We start from the raw sequence: 26673 nt of genomic DNA on the forward strand, positions 1-26673 counted from the left end.
TCAACAGTAGGGGGAAGGACTGTGGAGAAGATGGCTCTAGGTATCTCTACAGTAGGTATGCTTTAGTATGTCCCTGTGGAAGTCATCCTATAAATATAGTTCTGGTATAATGACATCCTGTGACCTCTGATCCCATGGTGCTTCCCTCTTCTTTCTGATTGGATGTTGATGTTTGTGTGTTTGATGAGCTAATAACAGAAGCCTGCATAGTCTGTCCCATAGAGCAGGCAGGAGGACCGGGAGACGGACAGACTGACTGCTTGGAGTCAAAAAATAAAAAGTAGTATCTTATATCCCAAACGGCACCCTATTCCCTATGTAGTGCGCTACTTTAGACAAGAGCCCTATGGGACCCTGGTCTAAAGTAGTGCCCTACATAGGGACTAGCGTGTCGTTTTGGTTCTTGTTCTAAAGCCTAAGTGATTCATCTGTAGTAGTACATGCAGTCCAATGAGGTTGTTCCTCGTCCCTCTACAGTAAACGTAGACGTCCACCGGTCTTAAATCTTCATGCCCAGCTTGGCTTTCTGTGGGAAAACGATACGTTAAATGTTGAGATATCTTCAGGCTTTAAACGGTGACAAAGACTCAATCAAGTAAAAGTCCATGTGTATATAGTGGCCAATTATATTATGAGGTTGATCACTTACGATTCCCGAAGCATGCTTGGGTTTGACACTGTAGGTAGCCTTCTCCTTGGCTTGTCTGAAGCACTCCTCTGCCTTCTTCAGTCTGTATTGCAGAAACACAACATCACACAGCAGTCACATAACACACTGCAGACAGCTACCATATACATCTGGGTCATAGTGAAAACCCACAATGCTGTCCTGATACCAGCCCCATTATCTAGCCAACCTTCCAACACCTTCATACAACGTTTTTTTTAATGTTATTTTTTTTTTTTAACCTTTATTTAACCAGGCAAGTCAGTTAAGAACAAATTATTATTTTCAATGACGGCCTGGGAACAGTGGGTTAACTGCCTGTTCAGGGGCAGAACGACAGATTTGTACCTTGTCAGCTCGGGGGTTTGAACTCGCAACCTTCCGGTTACTAGTCCAACGCTCTAACCACTAGGCTACGCTGCCGCACCATGGGTCACCATGGACAGAACATCCAAATAAACAGTATAATCCCACTTAAAAAGATCCTGCAGGCCTTCAGCCATGGCGGGCCGACACACTGATCCTTCAGCCATGGCGGGCCGACACACTGATCCTTCAGCCATGGCGGGCCGACACACTGAGCCTTCAGGCATGGCGGGCCGACACACTGATCCTTCAGCCATGGCGGGCCGACACACTGATCCTTCAGCCATGGCGGGCCGACACACTGATACTTCAGCCATGGCGGGCCGACACACTGATCCTTCAGCCATGGCGGGCCGACACACTGATCCTTCAGCCATGGCGGGCCGACACACTGATCCTTCAGCCATGGCGGGCCGACACACTGATCCTTCAGCCATGGCGGGCCGACACACTGATCCTTCAGCCATGGCGGGCCGACACACTGATCCTTCAGCCATGGCGGGCCGACACACTGAGCCTTCAGCCATGGCGGGCCGACACACTGAGCCTTCAGCCATGGCGGGCCGACACACTGAGCCTTCAGCCATGGCGGGCCGACACACTGAGCCTTCAGCCATGGCGGGCCGACACACTGAGCCTTCAGCCATGGCGGGCCGACACACTGAGCCTTCAGCCATGGCGGGCCGACACACTGATCCTTCAGCCATGGCGGGCCGACACACTGATCCTTCAGCCATGGCGGGCCGACACACTGATCCTTCAGCCATGGCGGGCCGACACACTGATCCTTCAGCCATGGCGGGCCGACACACTGATCCTTCAGCCATGGCGGGCCGACACACTGATCCTTCAGCCATGGCGGGCCGACACACTGATCCTTCTACACATGTATTCAAGGTCATGAGCCGCGGGCCCTGTGTGCTCCTGGATGCTGATTGGTTGTAAAGGGATCAGGAAAGGAACTCCATTCCCATCAGGGACAGGGGCTCCCCATTATGGAGGTGGAGCGGTCAGGACGAACAGGGGCTCCCCATTATGGAGGTGGAGCGGTCAGGGCGAACAGGGGCTCCCCATTATGGAGGTGGAGCGGTCAGGACGAACAGGGGCTCCCCATTACAGAGGTGGAGCGGTCGGGGCGAACAGGGGCTCCCCATTATGGAGGTGGAGCGGTCGGGACGAACAGGGGCTCCCCATTATGGAGGTGGAGCGGTCGGGATGAACAGGGGCTCCCCATTATGGAGGTGGAGCGGTCGGGACGAACAGGGGCTCCCCATTACGGAGGTGGAGCGGTAGGGACAAACTGTTCCCATCAGGAACAGGGGCTCCCCATTATGGAGGTGGAGCGGTAGGGACGAACAGAGGCTCCCCATTACAGAGGTGGAGCGGTAGGGACGAACAGGGGCTCCCCATTACGGAGGTGGAGCGGTAGGGACAAACTGTTCCCATCAGGAACAGGGGCTCCCCATTACGGAGGTGGAGCGGTCGGGACGAACAGGGGCTCCCCATTACGGAGGTGGAGCGGTAGGGACGAACAGAGGCTCCCCATTACGGAGGTGGAGCGGTAGGGACAAACTGTTCCCATCAGGAATAGGGGCTCCCCATTACGGAGGTGGAGCGGTCGGGACGAACAGGGGCTCCCCATTACGGAGGTGGAGCGGTCGGGACAAACTGTTCCCATCAGGAACAGGGGCTCCCCATTATGGAGGTGGAGCGGTAGGGACGAACAGAGGCTCCCCATTACAGAGGTGGAGCGGTAGGGACGAACAGAGGCTCCCCATTACAGAGGTGGAGCGGTAGGGACGAACAGGGGCTCCCCATTATGGAGGTGGAGCGGTCGGGACAAACTGTTCCCATCAGGAACAGGGGCTCCCCATTATGGAGGTGGAGCGGTCGGGATGAACAGGGGCTCCCCATTATGGAGGTGGAGCGGTAGGGACAAACTGTTCCCATCAGGAACAGAGGCTCCCCATTATGGAGGTGGAGCGGTCGGGATGAACAGGGGCTCCCCATTATGAAGGTGGAGCGGTCGGGACAAACTGTTCCCATCAGGAACAGGGGCTCCCCATTATGGAGGTGGAGCGGTCGGGATGAACAGGGGCTCCCCATTATGAAGGTGGAGCGGTCGGGACAAACTGTTCCCATCAGGAACAGGGGCTCCCCATTATGGAGGTGGAGCGGTAGGGACGAACAGAGGCTCCCCATTACAGAGGTGGAGCGGTAGGGACGAACAGAGGCTCCCCATTACGGAGGTGGAGCGGTCGGGGCGAACAGGGGCTCCCCATTATGGAGGTAGGAGCGGTCGGGACAAACTGTTCCCATCAGGAACAGGGGCTCCCCATTATGGAGGTGGAGCGGTCGGGACGAACAGGGGCTCCCCATTACGGAGGTGGAGCGGCAGGGACAAACTGTTCCCATCAGGAACAGGGGCTCCCATTACGGAGGTGGAGCGGTAGGGACAAACTGTTCCCATCAAGAACAGGGGCTCCCATTACGGAGGTGGAGCGGTCGGGACGAACAGGGGCTCCCCATTACGGAGGTGGAGCGGCAGGGACAAACTGTTCCCATCAGGAACAGGGGCTCCCATTACGGAGGTGGAGCGGTAGGGACAAACTGTTCCCATCAAGAACAGGGGCTCCCATTACGGAGGTGGAGCGGTCGTGACGAACAGGGGCTCCCCATTATGGAGGTGGAGCGGTAGGGACGAACAGAGGCTCCCCATTACAGAGGTGGAGCGGTAGGGACGAACAGAGGCTCCCCATTACGGAGGTGGAGCGGTCGGGGCGAACAGGGGCTCCCCATTATGGAGGTAGGAGCGGTCGGGACAAACTGTTCCCATCAGGAACAGGGGCTCCCCATTATGGAGGTGGAGCGGTCGGGACGAACAGGGGCTCCCCATTACGGAGGTGGAGCGGCAGGGACAAACTGTTCCCATCAGGAACAGGGGCTCCCATTACGGAGGTGGAGCGGTAGGGACAAACTGTTCCCATCAAGAACAGGGGCTCCCATTACGGAGGTGGAGCGGTCGGGACGAACAGGGGCTCCCCATTACGGAGGTGGAGCGGCAGGGACAAACTGTTCCCATCAGGAACAGGGGCTCCCATTACGGAGGTGGAGCGGTAGGGACAAACTGTTCCCATCAAGAACAGGGGCTCCCATTACGGAGGTGGAGCGGTCGTGACGAACAGGGGCTCCCCATTACGGAGGTGGAGCGGTAGGGACAAACTGTTCCCATCAGGAACAGGGGCTCCCCATTATGGAGGTGGAGCGGTAGGGACAAACTGTTCCCATCAGGAACTGGGGCTCCCCATTACAGAGGTGGAGCGGTCGGGACGAACAGGGGCTCCCCATTACGGAGGTGGAGCGGAAGGGACAAACTGTTCCCATCAGGAACAGGGGCTCCCCATTATGGAGGTGGAGCGGTCGGGACAAACTGTTCCCTACAGGAACAGGGGCTCCCCATTATGAAGGTGGAGCGGTAGGGACAAACTGTTCCCATTACGGAGGTGGAGCGGTAGGGACAAACTGTTCCCATTACGGAGGTGGAGCGGTAGGGACAAACTGTTCCCATCAGGAACAGGGGCTCCCCATTATGGAGGTGGAGCGGTAGGGACGAACAGAGGCTCCCCATTACGGAGGTGGAGCGGTAGGGACGAACAGAGGCTCCCCATTACGGAGGTGGAGCGGTAGGGACAAACTGTTCCCATCAGGATCAGGGGCTCCCCATTATGAAGGTGGAGTGGTAGGGACAAACTGTTCCCATCAGGAACAGGGGCTCCCATTACAGAGTGGGACAAAGGCAGACAGGGACGATGATAGGAGTTATATTAACCAGCCCTGTGATGTCAAAACCCTGGTGAAATGCATTGCACATAGAATTAAAAAAAAGGGTTTTACCAGATATTGTTCATCCTGATCAGACAGATTACAATTACTTCAAACAATTGAATATTATGAAAAATCGAAGATTATCAATATGATTAAGTATGAATAGAATGTATATTTAAATGCCTGGATGACTTTAATTTTGGTGAAACTCTTATACAGGAGAGAGGGGTGAGGGGGTTAAAGTTATGTACAGCAACCCCAGATGTAAAATAGTAAATAATGGTCACTTCTTAGAAAGTATTGAGCTTTTAAGAGGAGTAAAACAAGGTTGTCCGTTGTCTCCATATTTATTTATTATGACCATTGAAATACTAGCTATTAAAATTAGATCCAACAACAACATCAAGGGGTTGGAAATCCAGGGTTAAGAAACAATGTTTTTACTTAAGTCAGGACTCTGGATGCCTGCACACAGTCTCATTGAACATCTTGGTCACTTTTCTACTCTCTGTACTAAAACCTAATTATAAAAAGTGCACCATGTTACGTATAGGATCGTAAAAAAAAAGAAGAAAAGATTGTGTTTACACTTGTAGTTTACCAATAAAATGGGCAGATGGTGAAGCATACATACTTGGTATTCACATCTCAAAAAATATAAATTAACTACCACAATCAATTTCAATAGAAAGTGACCAATTTAAAAATATATATTTTTAAAAGTTCTGCAACCATGGAGAGGTAAGTACTTGTCTATTTATGGAAAAATCATATTGATTAACTCTTTGGCCCTGTCACAGTTAATGGCATTGGCTCGTTTTAAAAAAAATCATGAGTAAAAATGTTTTTCATTTTAATTGGAATGGTAAGCCAAACAAAATTAAACATCCATATTAATATAATGAATAAGAGTTTGGCTAAACTTATTAAATATTAAAAGCTTTAAACCGCTCACAAAAAGCTTCACTAAATTAAACTGACCTTTTTGCCTTCATACAGATGACAACTTCTCATTTCTGACTAATTGAAAATGAAGTTTTGTTTAAAGTATCGCTTTCTTTAAACAAGCTGGTTACAATTTCAGTTTAATTCTCCAGAAAAGTTAGAACAAATATTAATGATATAATAAAAAATAAAAAAAATACTGATAAATCAAAATATTCTTTATGGAAAAAAACAAGACAATTATATTATATTTGTTAATGATATTATGAATAGAAATGGAGGTGTTATGTCACATTGGAAAATATATGGAAATAGCTGCTCACTACAAATTCACAACCAACTGATTGCAGCATTACCACAAAAATGGAGGCAGCAGACAGAAAAGGGAGAAGGCAGGGAACTTGTTTTTCTGCCATATATTAAAGACACAAATTGGCTGAAAGGAACTGGCACCAATAGAAAAATACACCAGTTTCATTTGAGGACAAAAATATTGACAGCTGCATCGTATAGGCTGCAAAATAAATGGGAGATTTGATGAACCATCTGCCATGAACTGGTACATGAATTGGTGCAAAAAACCTACACTTATTTCAACACTTAGTTTTTCTATTTAACTAATGAAATAATCTGCCACCAAAATAATGCTCTATATATGGGGCATACAACAATCTCAGTTCTGTAGATTTTGCTGGGAAAGAGACAGAGGCATAAATGATCTATTGATTCTATGTAGCTTGTTTCTGGTCACAGGTTCAGGAATGGTAAAAATAAAATACAAAAGACAACAGGCATTTAAAATTAACCTCACAAATAGCAGTGTAGGGAGATCTGGAAAACCCCACTCAGTCAATAAATAATATAATACTCGTAGGAAAGGTTATCATATTTAGCTCACAATCTGTGGATAATATACAATTAGAAAGGTTAAAAACGTATGAAAAACATCACAATTGGAAAATATATGGAACATGGAAACCAAATGAGGGTGGTCTATGGTGATAGGTGGGATGGGCTGAGAGAGGCTGGAGGGGGTGGGATTAAAGAGCTGAGGTCTATGGTGATAGGTGGGATAGGCTGAGAGAGGCTGAGGGGTGGGATTAAAGAGCTGAGGTCTATGGTGATAGGTGGGATGGGCTGGTAGAGGCTGAGGCGTGGGATTAAAGAGTTGAGGTCTATGGCGATAGGTGGGATGGGCAGAGAGAGGCTGGAGGGGGTGGGATTAAAGAGCTGAGGTCTATGGTGATAGGTGGGATGGGCTGGGAGAGGCTGAGGCGTGGGATTAAAGAGTTTAGGTCTATGGTGATAGGTGGGATGGTCTGAGAGAGGCTGATGGGTGGGATTAAAGAGCTGATGTTTGGTAATGTACTATTGCTATGTGACTGCTTTATATATAAGTACCATGTATGTAAAGTGCATGTATAAGTAGCAGAAAAAGTGTATGTATATGTATAAATGTATGTATAAGTAGCAGAAAAGATTTGTCCTCCAAAGAGTGAGGGGTGGAAGGGTTAGTAATGGAAAACAAGCCCTGGCAGGGCTGCAGGGTTTCCACTGTGGAGGGCTGACGGAGTCATATTCTCACTGTCTTCAGTCAAACTGACAACAGGATATCATGAAACTGAACCACTTCCAGTGTGTGTGTGTGTGTGTGTGTGTGTGTGTGTGTGTGTGTGTGTGTGTGTGTGTGTGTGTGTGTGTGTGGCAGTAAGAGCAGAGAGAGGAGAGAGCGAGCAGCAGTAATGAGAGAGAGTGAGTGAGAGAAAGAGTATCCTCTTCATGACAGATTTTAATTGTAGCCAGATGTTAAATCTCTGTGGTCGGAAGTTCTTAACTCTGACAGCCTGCCACCCTCTCTACCCAGCACCTGTCCACAAGCTTCCCTTCGCTAAGTACTGGAGGAGGATCACTGTCCTGCCACCCTCTCTACCCAGCACCTGTCCACAAGCCCCACGCTTCCCTTCGCTAAGTACTGGAGGAAGATCACTGTCCTGACACACTCTCTACCTACTCTCTACCTAGAGGAGGGGGAAGGAGAGAGGAGGGGAAGGGGTGAGGAGGGAAGGAGAAGGGGTGAGGAGGGAAGGAGAAGGGGTGAGGAGGGAAGGAGAAGGGGTGAGGAGGGAAGGAGAGAGGAGGGGAGAGGAAAGGAGGAATGCAGTGCATTTCATGTCTAATTTCCTTGACCTCCAAACCATCAACAGAGCCAGTGATTGTCTCTAGGACCATAAATGGGAATGTGTTGTTGTAATGAGACTCTTCTTGACACACTGTCTGCTTTATGAGAGCTGGCTGCCACACCAGAGGACAGTAGTGATCAGGGATGTGAGTGTGTGTTGGTGTTTACGTATTCAGGGTGATAAATGATAACTGATCTGATATATCCAGAATATATGTCAAGAGGCAGAACAAATATTATTATAAACCCTGAAATAGAGTGTGGAACACGGCTGATTAAGTAGGGCGAATATTCATATACCGATACATGTCATTCTGTCCCCTGGGAGAGACCATCCTAACCTAGACATGTCATTCTGTCCCCTGGGAGAGACCATCCTAACCTAGACATGTCATTCTGTCCCCTGGGAGAAACCTTCCTAACCTAGACATGTCATTCTGTCCCCTGGGATTAACCTTCCTAACCTAGACATGTCATTCTGTCCCCTGGGAGAAACCTTCCTAACCTAGACATGTCATTCTGTCCCCTGGGAGAGACCATCCTAACCTAGACATGTCATTCTGTCCCCTGGGAGAAACCTTCCTAATCTAGACATGTCATTCTGTCCCCTGGTAGAGACCTTCCTAACCTAGACATGTCATTCTGTCCCCTGGGAGAAACCTTCCTAACCTAGACATGTCATTCTGTCCCCTGGGAGAGACCATCCTAACCTAGACATGTCATTCTGTCCCCTGGGAGAAACCTTCCTAATCTAGACATGTCATTCTGTCCCCTGGGAGAGACCTTCCTAACCTAGACATGTCATTCTGTCCCCTGGGAGAAACCTTCCTAATCTAGACATGTCATTCTGTCCCCTGGGAGAGACCTTCCTAACCTAGACATGTCATTCTGTCCCCTGGGAGAAACCTTCCTAACCTAGACATGTCATTCTGTCCCCTGGGAGAAACCTTCCTAACCTAGACATGTCATTCTGTCCCCTGGGAGAGACCTTCCTAACCTAGACATGTCATTCTGTCCCCTGGGAGAAACCATCCTAACCTAGACATGTCATTCTGTCCCCTGGGAGAGACCATCCTAACCTAGACATGTCATTCTGTCCCCTGGGAGAGACCTTCCTAACCTAGACATGTCATTCTGTCCCCTGGGAGAGACCTTCCTAACCTAGACATGTCATTCTGTCCCCGAAGAGGAGAAACCTTCCTAACCTAGACATGTCATTCTGTCCCCTGGGAGAGACCTTCCTAACCTAGACATGTCATTCTGTCCCCTGGGAGAAACCTTCCTAATCTAGACATGTCATTCTGTCCCCTGGGAGAGACCATCCTAACCTAGACATGTCATTCTGTCCCCTGGGAGACACCTTCCTAACCTAGACATGTCATTCTGTCCCCTGGGAGAAACCTTCCTAACCTAGACATGTCATTCTGTCCCCTGGGATTAACCTTCCTAACCTAGACATGTCATTCTGTCGCCTGGGAGAGACCTTCCTAAACTAGACATGTCATTCTGTCCCCTGGGAGAAACCTTCCTAACCTAGACATGTCATTCTGTCCCCTGGGAGACACCTTCCTAACCTAGACATGTCATTCTGTCCCCTGGGAGAAACCTTCCTAACCTAGACATGTCATTCTGTCCCCTGGGAGACACCTTCCTAACCTAGACATGTCATTCTGTCCCCTGGGAGACACCTTCCTAACCTAGACATGTCATTCTGTCCCCTGGGATTAACCTTCCTAACATAGACATGTCATTCTGTCCCCTGGGAGAAACCTTCCTAACCTAGACATGTCATTCTGTCCCCTGGGAGAGACCATCCTAACCTAGACATGTCATTCTGTCCCCTGGGATTAACCTTCCTAACCTAGACATGTCATTCTGTCCCCTGGGATTAACCTTCCTAACCGAGACATGTCATTCTGTCCCCTGGGAGAGACCATCCTAACCTAGACATGTCATTCTGTCCCCTGGGAGAAACCTTCCTAACCTAGACATGTCATTCTGTCCCCTGGGAGAAACCTTCCTAATCTAGACATGTCATTCTGTCCCCTGGGAGAAACCTTCCTAACATAGACATGTCATTCTGTCCCCTGGGAGAGACCTTCCTAACCGAGACATGTCATTCTGTCCCCTGGGAGAAACCTTCCTAACCTAGACATGTCATTCTGTCCCCTGGGAGAAACCTTCCTAACCTAGACATGTCATTCTGTCCCCTGGGATTAACCTTCCTAACCTAGACATGTCATTCTGTCCCCTGGGAGAAACCTTCCTAACCTAGACATGTCATTCTGTCCCCTGGGAGAAACCTTCCTAACCGAGACATGTCATTCTGTCCCCTGGGATTAACCTTCCTAACCTAGACATGTCATTCTGTCCCCTGGGAGAAACCTTCCTAACCTAGACATGTCATTCTGTCCCCTGGGAGAGACCTTCCTAACCTAGACATGTCATTCTGTCCCCTGGGAGAAACCTTCCTAACATAGACATGTCATTCTGTCCCCTGGGAGAGACCTTCCTAACCTAGACATGTCATTCTGTCCCCTGGGAGAAACCTTCCTAACCTAGACATGTCATTCTGTCCCCTGGGAGAGACCTTCCTAAACTAGACATGTCATTCTGTCCCCTGGGAGAAACCTTCCTAATCTAGACATGTCATTCTGTCCCCTGGGAGAAACCTTCCTAACCTAGACATGTCATTCTGTCCCCTGGGAGAGACCTTCCTAACCGAGACATGTCATTCTGTCCCCTGGGAGAAACCTTCCTAACATAGACATGTCATTCTGTCCCCTGGGAGAGACCTTCCTAACCGAGACATGTCATTCTGTCCCCTGGGAGAAACCTTCCTAACCTAGACATGTCATTCTGTCCCCTGGGATTAACCTTCCTAACCTAGACATGTCATTCTGTCCCCTGGGAGAAACCTTCCTAACCTAGACATGTCATTCTGTCCCCTGGGAGAGACCTTCCTAACCTAGACATGTCATTCTGTCCCCTGGGAGAAACCTTCCTAACATAGACATGTCATTCTGTCCCCTGGGAGAGACCTTCCTAACCTAGACATGTCATTCTGTCCCCTGGGAGAAACCTTCCTAATCTAGACATGTCATTCTGTCCCCTGGGAGAAACCTTCCTAACATAGACATGTCATTCTGTCCCCTGGGATTAACCTTCCTAACCTAGACATGTCATTCTGTCCCCTGGGAGAAACCTTCCTAACCTAGACATGTCATTCTGTCCCCTGGGAGACACCTTCCTAATCTAGACATGTCATTCTGTCCCCTGGGAGAAACCATCCTAACCTAGACATGTCATTCTGTCCCCTGGTAGAGACCTTCCTAATCTAGACATGTCATTCTGTCCCCTGGGAGACACCTTCCTAACCTAGACATGTCATTCTGTCCCCTGGGAGAGACCTTCCTAACCGAGACATGTCATTCTGTCCCCTGGGAGAAACCTTCCTAACCTAGACATGTCATTCTGTCCCCTGGGAGAAACCTTCCTAACCTAGACATGTCATTCTGTCCCCTGGGATTAACCTTCCTAACCTAGACATGTCATTCTGTCCCCTGGGAGAAACCTTCCTAACCTAGACATGTCATTCTGTCCCCTGGGAGAGACCTTCCTAACCGAGACATGTCATTCTGTCCCCTGGGAGAAACCTTCCTAACATAGACATGTCATTCTGTCCCCTGGGAGAGACCTTCCTAACCTAGACATGTCATTCTGTCCCCTGGGAGAGACCTTCCTAACCTAGACATGTCATTCTGTCCCCTGGGAGAGACCTTCCTAACCTAGACATGTCATTCTGTCCCCTGGGAGAAACCTTCCTAACCTAGACATGTCATTCTGTCCCCTGGGATTAACCTTCCTAACCTAGACATGTCATTCTGTCCCCTGGGAGAGACCTTCCTAACCTAGACATGTCATTCTGTCCCCTGGGAGAAACCTTCCTAACCTAGACATGTCATTCTGTCCCCTGGGAGAGACCTTCCTAACCTAGACATGTCATTCTGTCCCCTGGGAGAAACCTTCCTAACCTAGACATGTCATTCTGTCCCCTGGGAGAAACCTTCCTAACCTAGACATGTCATTCTGTCCCCTGGGAGAAACCTTCCTAATCTAGACATGTCATTCTGTCCCCTGGGATTAACCTTCCTAACCTAGACATGTCATTCTGTCCCCTGGGAGAAACCTTCCTAACCTAGACATGTCATTCTGTCCCCTGGGAGAGACCTTCCTAACCTAGACATGTCATTCTGTCCCCTGGGAGAAACCTTCCTAACATAGACATGTCATTCTGTCCCCTGGGAGAGACCTTCCTAACCTAGACATGTCATTCTGTCCCCTGGGAGAAACCTTCCTAACCTAGACATGTCATTCTGTCCCCTGGGAGAGACCTTCCTAAACTAGACATGTCATTCTGTCCCCTGGGAGAAACCTTCCTAATCTAGACATGTCATTCTGTCCCCTGGGAGAAACCTTCCTAACATAGACATGTCATTCTGTCCCCTGGGAGAGACCTTCCTAACCGAGACATGTCATTCTGTCCCCTGGGAGAAACCTTCCTAACCTAGACATGTCATTCTGTCCCCTGGGAGAAACCTTCCTAACCTAGACATGTCATTCTGTCCCCTGGGATTAACCTTCCTAACCTAGACATGTCATTCTGTCCCCTGGGAGAAACCTTCCTAACCTAGACATGTCATTCTGTCCCCTGGGAGACACCTTCCTAACCTAGACATGTCATTCTGTCCCCTGGGAGAAACCTTCCTAACATAGACATGTCATTCTGTCCCCTGGGAGAGACCTTCCTAACCTAGACATGTCATTCTGTCCCCTGGGAGAAACCTTCCTAATCTAGACATGTCATTCTGTCCCCTGGGAGAAACCTTCCTAACATAGACATGTCATTCTGTCCCCTGGGATTAACCTTCCTAACCTAGACATGTCATTCTGTCCCCTGGGAGAAACCTTCCTAACCTAGACATGTCATTCTGTCCCCTGGGAGACACCTTCCTAATCTAGACATGTCATTCTGTCCCCTGGGAGAAACCATCCTAACCTAGACATGTCATTCTGTCCCCTGGTAGAGACCTTCCTAATCTAGACATGTCATTCTGTCCCCTGGGAGACACCTTCCTAACCTAGACATGTCATTCTGTCCCCTGGGAGAAACCTTCCTAACCTAGACATGTCATTCTGTCCCCTGGGAGAAACCTTCCTAACCTAGACATGTCATTCTGTCCCCTGGGAGAAACCTTCCTAACCTAGACATGTCATTCTGTCCCCTGGGAGAGACCTTCCTAACCGAGACATGTCATTCTGTCCCCTGGGAGAAACCTTCCTAACATAGACATGTCATTCTGTCCCCTGGGAGAGACCATCCTAATCTAGACATGTCATTCTGTCCCCTGGGAGAAACCTTCCTAACCTAGACATGTCATTCTGTCCCCTGGGAGAAACCTTCCTAACCTAGACATGTCATTCTGTCCCCTGGGAGAAACCTTCCTAACCGAGACATGTCATTCTGTCCCCTGGGAGAAACCTTCCTAACCTAGACATGTCATTCTGTCCCCTGGGAGAGACCATCCTAACCTAGACATGTCATTCTGTCCCCTGGGAGACACCTTCCTAACCTAGACATGTCATTCTGTCCCCTGGTAGAGACCTTCCTAACACAGACATGTCATTCTGTCCCCTGGTAGAGACCTTCCTAACACAGACATGTCATTCTGTCCCCTGGGAGAAACCTTCCTAACCTAGACATGTCATTCTGTCCCCTGGGAGAGACCTTCCTAACCTTCCTATTAGAGTGCAGTACAGGGGTCAGAAGTGTCACCTATTAGAGTGCAGTACAGGGGTCAGAAGTGTTACCTATTAGAGTGCGGTACAGGGGTCAGAAGTGTTACCTATTAGAGTGCAGTACAGGGGTCAGAAGTTTTACCTATTAGAGTGCAGTACAGGGGTCAGAAGTGTTACCTATTAGAGTGCAGTACAGGGGTCAGAAGTGTCACCTATTAGAGTGCAGTACAGGGGTCAGAAGTGTCACCTATTAGAGTGCAGTACAGGGGTCAGAAGTGTTACCTATTAGAGTGCGGTACAGGGGTCGGAAGTGTCACCTATTAGAGTGCAGTACGGGGTCAGAAGTGTTACCTATTAGAGTGCGGTACAGGGGTCAGAAGTGTTACCTATTAGAGTGCAGTACAGGGGTCAGAAGTGTTAGCTATTAGAGTGCAGTACAGGGGTCAGAAGTGTTACCTATTAGAGTGCGGTACAGGGGTCAGAAGTGTTACCTATTAGAGTGCAGTACAGGGGTCAGAAGTGTTACCTATTAGAGTGCAGTACAGGGGTCAGAAGTGTTACCTATTAGAGTGCAGTACAGGGGTCAGAAGTGTTACCTATTAGAGTGCAGTACAGGGGTCAGAAGTGTTACCTATCAGAATGCATAATAGGGGTCAAAGTGCCCTCTGTAATTGTGGGAAAACAAACTGTTAATTTGCCTGAACAAACCTTGCAACCCAATGGGAACAAGATGATGATGTGACTCCTGATGTTTTCTTTACAAACCACTTCCCTCCTCTCCTCCAGGTTAATGCCCTGAAACCATGACCAACATCTGTACGTCTCTCACAGGGCACCGCGGTGTCACACACACACACACACACACACACACACACACACACTCTTGTACTGCGGAGCAATGCAGGGACATTCTCTATGCATTCAGAGTAACCTGAAACTAGACATTATCGTACCAGATCCAGACAGAGAAACTAGACATTATCGTACCAGATCCAGACAGAGAAACTAGTCATTATCGTACCATATCCAAACAGAGAAACTAGACATTATCATACCAGATCCAGACAGAGAGAACCTCGACATTATCGTACCAGATCCAGACAGAGAAACTAGACATTATCGTACCAGATCCAGACAGAGAGAACCTAGACATTATCATACCAGATCCAGACAGAGAAACTAGACATTATCGTACCAGATCCAGACAGAGAGAACCTCGACATTATCGTACCATATCCAAACAGAGAAACTAGACATTATCATACCAGCTCCAGACAGAGAAACTAGTCATTATCGTACCAGCTCCAGACAGAGAAAGACATTATCGTACCAGCTCCAGACAGAGAGACATCGTACCAGCTCCAGACAGAGAGACACCATCGTACCAGCTCCAGAGAGAGAGAGAGAGAAACTAGACATTATCGTACCAGCTCCAGACAGAAACTAGACATTATTGTACCAGCTCCAGACAGAGAAACTAGTCATTATCGTACCAGCTCCAGACAGAGAAACTAGTCATTATCGTACCAGCTCCAGACAGAGAAAGACATCATCGTACCAGCTCCAGACAGAGAGAGAACCTCGACATTATGATACCAGAGCCAGACAGAGAGAAAATAGACATTATCATACCAGATCCAGACAGAGAGAGAAACTAGACATTATCGTACCAGCTCCAGACAGAGAAAATCGACATTATGATACCAGATCCAGACAGAGAGAAACTAGACATCATCGTACCAGATCCAGACAGAGAGAGAAACTAGTCATTATCGCACCAGCTCCAGACAGAGAAACTAGTCATTATCGTACCAGCTCAAGACAGAGACATATCGTACCAGCTCCAGACAGAGAGACTAGACATCATCGTACCAGCTCCAGACAGAGAGAAACTAGACATTATCGTACCAGCTCCAGACAGAGAGAGAGACTAGACATTATCATACCAGCTCCAGACAGAGAGACTAGACATTATCGTACCAGCTCCAGACAGAGAGACTAGACATCATCGTACCAGCTCCAGACAGAGAGACATCATCGTACCAGCTCCAGACAGAGAGACATCATCGTACCAGCTCCAGACAGAGAGACATCATCGTACCAGCTCCAGACAGAGAGACATCATCGTACCAGCTCCAGACAGAGAGACATCGTACCAGCTCCAGACAGAGAGACATCGTACCAGCTCCAGACAGAGAGACTAGACATCATCGTACCAGTTCCAGACAGAGAAACTAGACATCATCGTACCAGCTCCAGACAGAGACTAGACATCATCGTACCAGCTCCAGACAGAGAGACATCATCGTACCAGCTCCAGACAGAGAGACTAGACATCATCGTACCAGCTCCAGACAGAGACATCATCGTACCAGCTCCAGACAGAGAGACTAGACATCGTACCAGCTCCAGACAGAGAGACTAGACATCATCGTACCAGCTCCAGACAGAGAGACTAGACATTATCGTACCAGCTCCAGACAGAGGCATCATCGTACCAGCTCCAGACAGAGACGTCATCGTACCAGCTCCAGACAGAGACGTCATCGTACCAGCTCCAGACAGAGACGTCATCGTACCAGCTCCAGACAGAGAGACTAGACATCATCATACCAGCTCCAGACAGACAGAGAAACTAGACATTATAGTGCCAGCTCCAGACAGAGAGACTAGACATCATCGTACCAGCTCCAGACAGAGACAAGACATCATCGTACCAGCTCCAGACAGAGACTAGACATCATCGTACCAGCTCCAGACAGAGACTAGACATTATCGTACCAGCTCCAGACAGAGACATCATCGTACCAGCTCCAGACAGAGAGAGAGACTAGACATCATCGTACCAGCTCCAGACAGAGAGAGAGACTAGACATCATCGTACCAGCTCCAGACAGAGACTAGACATTATCGTACCAGCTCCAGACAGAGAGACTAGACATCATCGTACCAGCTCCAGACAGAGAGAGAGACTAGACATCATCGTACCAGCTCCAGACAGAGACATCATCGTACCAGCTCCAGACAGAGAGACGTCATCGTACCAGCTCCAGACAGAGAGAGAGACTAGACATCATCGTACCAGCTCCAGACAGAGACATCATCGTACCAGCTCCAGACAGAGAGACATCATCGTACCAGCTCCAGACAGAGAAAAGCAAGCTGTGTGTTGATGTGTGTGATCCCTGGTCCTTTAGTGGTTGGGGGTTTGTAATGTATAACAAACAGTAACCCTCATCTCTTCCCCGGGGTCTGGGGCTCATTTCTACTGACTCTGTATTATCAGGAAACCTCATCGAACAACGAAGCTAACCGGACCAGTCTCGTCTATGTCCCAAACGGCACCCTACTCCCTAAGGACACTTGGTCAAAAGTAGTGCACAATATAGGGAATAGGGTGCCATTTGGGACAAAGGCTTCGTAGTCTTTAATATGGCGGATGAATACATATTCACTGATGTGGTTCAGTGACAGGTTTGCCTGCTTTTTGAATGGATTTTAATGGAGACAGATATGATCTGATATTAAACATATGGGGAAGGTTATGGGAGATCACGATTCAACCATGGGGGTAACAACAGTGATGGAATACTAATGGAAGAGAATACGAGACACACACCGAGACCACTGCAAAAGTAATACTGTCTGTTAGACCACTGACTAAAATAAAACAATTCCTCCTAATACTATCTGTTAGACCACTGACTAAAATAAAACAATACCTCCTAGTACTGTCTGTTAGACCACTGACTAAAATAAAACAATACCTCCTGTCTGTTAGACCACTGACTAAAATAAAACAATACCTCCTAGTACTGTCTGTTAGACCACTGACTAAAATAAAACAATACCTCCTGTCTGTTAGACCACTGACTAAAATAAAACAATACCTCCTGTCTGTTAGACCACTGACTAATATAAAACAATACCTCCTGTCTGTTAGACCACTGACTAATATAAAACAATACCTCATGTCTGTTAGACCACTGACTAATATAAAACAATACCTCCTGTCTGTTAGACCACTGACTAAAATAAAACAATTCCTCCTAATACTGTCTGTTAGACCACTGACTAAAATAAAACAATACCTCCTGTCTGTTAGACCACTGACTAATATAAAACAATACCTCCTGTCAGACCACTGACTAAAATAAAACAATTCCTCCTAATACTGTCTGTTAGACCACTGACTAAAATAAAACAATACCTCCTAATACTGTCTGTTAGACCACTGACTAAAATAAAACGATACCTCCTAATAATGTCTGTTAGACCACTGACTAATATAAAACAATACCTCCTGTCTGTTAGATCACTGACTAATGTAAAACAATTCCTCCTAATACTGTCTGTTAGACCACTGACTAAAATAAAACAATACCTCCTAATACTGTCTGTTAGACCACTGACTAAAATAAAACGATACCTCCTGTCTAATATAAAACAATTCCTCCTAATAATGTCTGTTAGACCACTGACTAATATAAAACAATACCTCCTGTCTGTTAGACCACTGACTAATATAAAACAATTCCTCCTAATAATGTCTGTTAGACCACTGACTAATATAAAACAATACCTCCTGTCTGTTAGACCACTGACTAAAATAAAACAATACCTCCTGTCTGTTAGACCACTGACTAATATAAAACAATACCTTCTGTCTGTTAGACCACTGACTAATATAAAACAATACCTCCTGTCTGTTAGACCACTGACTAAAATAAAACAATTCCTCCTAATACTGTCTGTTAGACCACTGACTAAAATAAAACGATACCTCCTGTCTAATATAAAACAATTCCTCCTAATAATGTCTGTTAGACCACTGACTAATATAAAACAATACCTCCTGTCTGTTAGATCACTGACTAATGTAAAACAATTCCTCCTAATACTGTCAGACCACTGACTAATATAAAACAATACCTACTGTCTGTTAGACCACTGACTAATGTAAAACAATACCTCCTAATACTGTCTGTTAGACCAAAGGCTAAAATAAAACAATACCTCCTGTCTGTTAGACCACTGTCTAAAATAAAACAATACCTCCTGTCTGTTAGACCACTGACTAATATAAAACAATACCTTCTGTCTGTTAGACCACTGACTAATATAAAACAATGCCTCCTGTCTGTTAGACCACTAACTAATATAAAACAATTCCTCCTAATACTGTCTGTTAGACCACTGACTAATATAAAACAATTCCTCCTAATACTGTCTGTTAGACCACTGACTAATATAAAACAATTCCTCCTAATACTGTCTGTTAGACCACAGACTAAATTAAAACAATTCCTCCTAATACTGTCTCTGATAGACCACAGACTAATATAAAACAATTCCTCCTAATACTGTCTCTGTTAGATGACTAATATAAAACAATTCCTCCTAATACTGTCTGTCTGTTAGACCACTGACTAATATAAAACAATTCCTCCTAATACTGTCTGTCTGTTAGACCACTGATTAATATAAAACAATTCCTCCTAATACTGTTCCTAAGATCGCTGGAAAAGCATGTGTGGTAACTTAAAGCTGCAATGTGTTACTTTATGGGCGACCCAAACATATTCACAAAGATGTGTATGTTATAGATCTGTCGTTCTCATTGAAACAAGTCTAAGAAGCGGGTAGATCTGCTCTATTTCTATGCTTCCCATTAAGATTTATTTTTTTGCGTCCCGACTTTCGGTTTTGTAACACCAGCTTCAAACAGCTGAAAATACAATATTTTTGCTATGAAAAATATATTTAATTCACAGTGGTTTAGATGGAGATGGTAGAATGACTCTCTACACTAAAGACCTAGCAGAGTCAAGCTGGTAGAAAGGTCAGCAGTGATGACAGAGTAGAGTAGGCGCCCTGTAATGCCCTATCAAGCCCTATAACGGCCTGTCAAGCCCTATAACGGCCTGTCAAGCCCTATAACGGCCAATAAAGCCCTATAAAGGCCAATAAAGGCCTATAATGACCTATAAAGCCTATAACGGCCATAAAGCCTATAACGCCCATAAAGCCCTGGGGAAAACACATTTATCTAACATTCCTTCTTTAAAAACAGAGAAGAACATCATGTATCCAACGAGTCAATCCTGATGCATTTCTGACTCCTGGAAAGTAACCAACCGGTCTCAATGAGTTTCAGTGAGACAAAGCACAGTCTTCAATTCTAACTAACCTGTACATAATAAACTCATGATCTAATTTAAAACATCTGGTTGTTTAAAAAAAAAAAAACACAGGACTGGTTGGTACCTTTCCTGTAGGATCATCTTGTTCTCCTTCTTCCACAGGTCTTTAAAGTCAGAGGAGAAGTCGTGCCACACTGAGAAGAAGGTGTTGGGGGAAACCTCCTTCTCTCCCATCTTAGCCTTCACCTGGTAGAACACCGTCAACTCCAGGAACCTGCAACCGTTATGGAACAAAGATAAATGTGTTTTACAACTGTAGGAATGTGGAAATAAATACTTTACACCATGTTTCATGTTTCATGTGAGGTATTCATTAAATAGGGTTTCCCAAAATATAGAGCTTTACTAGCTAAAAACTACTTTATTCCAAACTGTCAAACTATGCTGCTATATTGGATGACAACACTATTAGCTTCAACTCAGAAGAAAACACACACACATAAAAAAAAGAAGTAATTTCTACCCACTGGGCATAGACATCAACTCAACATCTATTCCACGTTGGTTCCACGTCATTTCAATGATTCAACAACGTTGATTCAACCATTGCCCAATGGGTATAGAACTCGTAAATGTATTTTAAAGTGGTAGGTACAGATGTTACGACTGCATTGAAACGGTTCCTTACAACTTGTGAGTGTCACTGAGCTGCGTCTCCTGGACCTCCAGGTCAGATTTAGCTGCAAGACAGAAAACATGAAAGACAACAGTGGTTATTGTAAGTAGGATCGCTCGTTTCTCAGTAGTTGACAGGTCTCAGAACAGCCTCGTCTCTCAGTCAGGGCAGTAGTTGGTTATTAGTTGACAGGTCTCAGAACAGCCTCGTCTCTCAATGGGGGTACTAGTTGACAGAATGCCAAGAGTGTGCAAAGTTGTCAAGGCAAAGGGTGGCTACTTTAAATAATCTAAAATATATTTTGATTTGTTTAACACTTTTTTTGGTTAATACATGATTCCATATGTGTTATTTCATAGTTATTCAGTATTATTCTACAATGAAGAAAATCATAAAAATAAACTAAAATCCTTGAATGACTTGGTCTGTCCAAACTTTTGACTGGTACTGTACAGTAAACAATAAGATCTGTGGACCCTCACTAAACCATCCTATTGGTCTACAGGTCAGAGAGACGGCCCCGGCCTCCCAGTCAGGGAGACGGCCCCGGCCTCCCAGTCAGGGAGACGGCCCCGGCCTCCCAGTCAGGGAGACGGCCCCGGCCTCCCAGTCAGGGAGACGGACGGCCCCGGCCTCCCAGTCAGGGAGACGGACGGCCCCGGCCTCCCAGTCAGGGAGACGGACGGCCCCGGCCTCCCAGTCAGGGAGACGGACGGCCCCGGCCTCCCAGTCAGGGAGACGGCCCCGGCCTCCCAGTCAGGGAGACGGCCCCGGCCTCCCAGTCAGGGAGACGGCCCCGGCCTCCCAGTCAGAGAGACGGCCCCGGCCTCCCAGTCAGAGAGACGGCCTCGGCCTCCCAGTCAGAGAGACAGCCTCGGCCTCCCAGTCAGGGAGACGGCCTCGGCCTCCCAGTCAGGGAGACAGCCCCGGCCTCCCAGTCAGAGAGACAGCCCCGGCCTCCCAGTCAGGGAGACAGCCCCGGCCTCCCAGTCAGAGAGACGGCCTCGGCCTCCCAGTCAGAGAGACGGCCTCGGCCTCCCAGTCAGGGAGACAGCCCCGGCCTCCCAGTCAGGGAGACAGCCCCGGCCTCCCAGTCAGGGAGACAGCCCCGGCCTCCCAGTCAGGGAGACGGCCCCGGCCTCCCAGTCAGGGAGACGGCCCCGGCCTCCCAGTCAGAGAGACGGCCCCGGCCTCCCAGTCAGAGAGACAGCCCCGGCCTCCCAGTCAGAGAGACGGCCTCGGCCTCCCAGTCAGAGAGACAGCCTCGGCCTCCCAGTCAGGGAGACGGCCTCGGCCTCCCAGTCAGGGAGACAGCCCCGGCCTCCCAGTCAGAGAGACAGCCCCGGCCTCCCAGTCAGGAGACAGCCTCGGCCTCCCAGTCAGAGAGACGGCCTCGGCCTCCCAGTCAGAGAGACGGCCTCGGCCTCCCAGTCAGGAGACAGCCCCGGCCTCCCAGTCAGGGAGACAGCCCCGGCCTCCCAGTCAGGGAGACAGCCCCGGCCTCCCAGTCAGGGAGACGGCCCGGCCTCCCAGTCAGGGAGACGGCCCCGGCCTCCCAGTCAGGGAGACAGCCTCGGCCTCCCAGTCAGAGAGACAGCCTCGGCCTCCCAGTCAGAGAGACGGCCTCGGCCTCCCAGTCAGAGAGACGGCCCCGGCCTCCCAGTCAGGGAGACAGCCCCGGCCTCCCAGTCAGGGAGACAGCCCCGGCCTCCCAGTCAGGGAGACAGCCTCGGCCTCCCAGTCAGAGAGACGGCCTCGGCCTCCCAGTCAGGGAGACGGCCTCGGCCTCCCAGTCAGAGAGACGGCCTCGGCCTCCCAGTCAGAGAGACCTGCACCAAGACAAAGCCACCATTTAGATTCCCATTTCAATGTGAAGTGTGTGGGTGCTGCCTACGACCCGCTTGGAAGTTCCTGAATGACTGTTCGTTAGAGTGCAGTTAGCCATGGCATCGGTGGCTCTGGTAGTGGGGGAAGTAGGGTCTCCATTAGGGGCATTAGGGGTTGCAGTGGGGTCTTCCTGGGGTATCAGGGGTCAGTGCCAGGGGTGCTCTCTGACAAATTGATCCCAGTTGTGGGTAAAAAGAGAGATTCCACCGTGAAGCTGAATGGAGAGTGACACAGCAGCCTGCAGCAGTGAGGTGGCGTGAGAGGTGGAAGGGGGGGGAGTGGGGAGAAACGTTGACATCTCCAGACAGACAGCTCAGGGGTTAATGCCCGACACCCCAGACCCTGAGGTCCTCACGGGTCACAGGCAAAGATGAATGGCCATGGAAGGTTACCAAAATCTCTCATGGTGGACGGAACGTCAATGGTCACGAGGCATCATCCACCATGATAAAGGAAAACGCCATCCAAAAACTCTTTGGGAATTTGTTTCACTCGTCCTTTGTTGACATCGTCCCAAAATGTTTGGCTTGTCGACACTCATGTGAAGGTATGCAACTTCCAAAATACAGAAACCATCCTTGCATTTGGATTCATATGATTCAAAACGCAGCATCAAATTATGCAACAAAATGCATCATACGGATTTCTGTATTTTGAAAGTTAAATATTTTGAAAACTTGGGTGCTGACAAGCAAAACAATTTGGGACGATGTCAACAATGGATGAATGAATCAAATACCAAAATATTGTTTTGGGGGCGGAGCTTTCCCTTTAAAAAGTGGCGCTGGGTTCTTACTGGTCCGGGCTAATCACATCCAGATAACCCAGACCACGACAGCTCTGAGCCCGGAATAGTCTGCCACAACAATCAAGCAGGATACCAGAGTCACTTTGATTTATAATGCCTCTCAATAGGTGAAATTACTGCTCAATGAAATTGCTGCTCAGTGATTTGCTTTCAACTGGGGTCCATATAATTTTCTTAAGAAAACAGGGGGGGGGGGGGGTAATGAATGTGAGGAATTTGGAATTAGTACATTTCAGGGGAAGATCATCAAGAAGTCAATAATGTGAAGTCCACTGGGTGAGATTAAACAACCAGTTCAGATCAATCTCTCCACTGAACCAAAAAAACAACAATAGAAGTCCAATGTCTCTCCACCATAATCTGCAGTTTGTCCAAGTGACCTCACAGCAGCAGACCACTTGTAGCTCGCCAGCCCCGGTACCTCCACATCCGACTTCCTCATCAGCGGGATCGTCTGAGGGGGGATTGGGGGGGGGCTGGTGCTGAGGACTATTTATGTCTGTAATAAACCCTTTTGTGGGGAAAACTCATTTCTGATTGGCTGGGCCTAGCACCCCTGTGGGTGGGCCTGTGCCCTCCCAGACCACCCCGTGGCTGCACCCCTGCCCAGTCCTGTGAATTCCATTTACTGATTATATGAACTGTAACTCAGTAAAATCATTACACAATGAAACTCTCTCCCTCAGTGGACAAATAAATTGGCATCATTGAAAAGTCAGTGTTCATTTTGTCAACAATAACAAAATATTTGTCAAACAATTTTTCCCGATGATAAATGATAACGAGACGCCATGAAAACAATGGAAATTAAAATGGAGACGTGACAAGAATTCCACGTGAGCCAATTCAAGTTGGAATGAAGCTCCTGGTCGTCGGGTTTGTCCAGTCACAAGGACGCATGCCTCTGAAGAATATTTAATGCAATCCTATTATTGGCAGAAAGAAAGTCTTTCAGTTGAGCGTAGTAGGGGCGTCAGTTGGGTATGGCAGTCCTCATGTCCTAGCTCAAGACCAAAAATATAAAACAGGCAACGATAAAGTCTCATTCCTGATTCAGATGGAATGGCTGTTTAGAGTAAAGCACGGCGGGCTTTAGGACCCATACGGAGTATCGCACGGAGAGGAGCTGCCAGTCTGCACGCCTTTCAGAGAGCAGAGAATGTTCACTTTAAAGGTATTTTAGTCCTAAAGACAGAATCAATCTAAAATAGCTAATGAACTTAACCACTGCCTGGCGTCAGGTCGAGGTGTCGTCCCCACTGCCTGGCGTCAGGTCGAGGTGTCGTCCCCACTGCCTGGCGTCAGGTCGAGGTGTCGTCCCCACTGCCTGGCGTCAGGTCGAGGTGTCGTCCCCACTGCCTGGCGTCAGGTCGAGGTGTCGTCGCCACTGCCTGGCGTCAGGTCGAGGTGTCGTCCCCACTGCCTGGCGTCAGGTCGAGGTGTCGTCCCCACTGCCTGGCGTCAGGTCGAGGTGTCGTCAGCACTGCCTGGCGTCAGGTCGAGGTGTCGTCCCCACTGCCTGGCGTCAGGTCGAGGTGTCGTCCCCACTGCCTGGCGTCAGGTCGAGGTGTCGTCCCCACTGCCTGGCGTCAGGTCGAGGTGTCGTCCCCACTGCCTGGCGTCAGGTCGAGGTGTCGTCCCCACTGCCTGGCGTCAGGTCGAGGTGTCGTCCCCACTGCCTGGCGTCAGGTCGAGGTGTCGTCCCCACTGCCTGGCGTCAGGTCGAGGTGTCGTCCCCACTGCCTGGCGTCAGGTCGAGGTGTCGTCCCCACTGCCTGGCGTCAGGTCGAGGTGTCGTCCCCACTGCCTGGCGTCAGGTCGAGGTGTCGTCCCCACTGCCTGGCGTCAGGTCGAGGTGTCGTCCCCACTGCCTGGCGTCAGGTCGAGGTGTCGTCCCCACTGCCTGGCGTCAGGTCGAGGTGTCGTCCCCACTGCCTGGCGTCAGGTCGAGGTGTCGTCCCCACTGCCTGGCGTCAGGTCGAGGTGTCGTCCCCACTGCCTGGCGTCAGGTCGAGGTGTCGTCCCCACTGCCTGGCGTCAGGTCGAGGTGTCGTCCCCACTGCCTGGCGTCAGGTCGAGGTGTCGTCCCCACTGCCTGGCGTCAGGTCGAGGTGTCGTCCCCACTGCCTGGCGTCAGGTCGAGGTGTCGTCCCCACTGCCTGGCGTCAGGTCGAGGTGTCGTCCCCACTGCCTGGCGTCAGGTCGAGGTGTCGTCCCCACTGCCTGGCGTCAGGTCGAGGTGTCGTCCCCACTGCCTGGCGTCAGGTCGAGGTGTCGTCCCCACTGCCTGGCGTCAGGTCAGGTGTCGTCCCCACTGCCTGGCGTCAGGTCGAGGTGTCGTCCCCACTGCCTGGCGTCAGGTCGAGGTGTCGTCCCCACTGCCTGGCGTCAGGTCGAGGTGTCGTCCCCACTGCCTGGCGTCAGGTCGAGGTGTCGTCCCCACTGCCTGGCGTCAGGTCGAGGTGTCGTCCCCACTGCCTGGCGTCAGGTCGAGGTGTCGTCCCCACTGCCTGGCGTCAGGTCGAGGTGTCGTCCCCACTGCCTGGCGTCAGGTCGAGGTGTCGTCCCCACTGCCTGGCGTCAGGTCGAGGTGTCGTCCCCACTGCCTGGCGTCAGGTCGAGTGTCGTCCCCACTGCCTGGCGTCAGGTTGAGGTGTCGTCCCCACTGCCTGGCGTCAGGTTGAGGTGTCGTCCCCACTGCCTGGCGTCAGGTTGAGGTGTCGTCCCCACTGCCTGGCGTCAGGTTGAGGTGTCGTCCCCACTGCCTGGCGTCAGGTTGAGGTGTCGTCCCCACTGCCTGGCGTCAGGTTGAGGTGTCGTCCCCACTGCCTGGCGTCAGGTTGAGGTGTCGTCCCCACTGCCTGGCGTCAGGTTGAGGTGTCGTCCCCACTGCCTGGCGTCAGGTTGAGGTGTCGTCCCCACTGCCTGGCGTCAGGTTGAGGTGTCGTCCCCACTGCCTGGCGTCAGGTTGAGGTGTCGTCCCCACTGCCTGGCGTCAGGTTGAGGTGTCGTCCCCACTGCCTGGCGTCAGGTTGAGGTGTCGTCCCACTGCCTGGCGTCAGGTTGAGGTGTCGTCCCCACTGCCTGGCGTCAGGTTGAGGTGTCGTCCCCACTGCCTGGCGTCAGGTTGAGGTGTCGTCCCCACTGCCTGGCGTCAGGTTGAGGTGTCGTCCCCACTGCCTGGCGTCAGGTTGAGGTGTCGTCCCCACTGCCTGGCGTCAGGTTGAGGTGTCGTCCCCACTGCCTGGCGTCAGGTTGAGGTGTCGTCCCCACTGCCTGGCGTCAGGTTGAGGTGTCGTCCCCACTGCCTGGCGTCAGGTTGAGGTGTCGTCCCCACTGCCTGGCGTCAGGTTGAGGTGTCGTCCCCACTGCCTGGCG

The 26673-nt window shown here is 49.5% G+C and overlaps 1 pseudogene; it reads right to left on the reverse strand.

Moving 5' to 3' along the window:
* Positions 1-359: 359 nt before the first annotated feature.
* Positions 360-26673, reverse strand: part of LOC135513361 (formin-2-like) — a 158158-nt pseudogene continuing 131844 nt past the window's right edge.

This window comes from Oncorhynchus masou, chromosome 24, assembly GCF_036934945.1.
Source record: "Oncorhynchus masou masou isolate Uvic2021 chromosome 24, UVic_Omas_1.1, whole genome shotgun sequence".
In the NCBI taxonomy this organism is placed as follows: domain Eukaryota; kingdom Metazoa; phylum Chordata; class Actinopteri; order Salmoniformes; family Salmonidae; genus Oncorhynchus; species Oncorhynchus masou.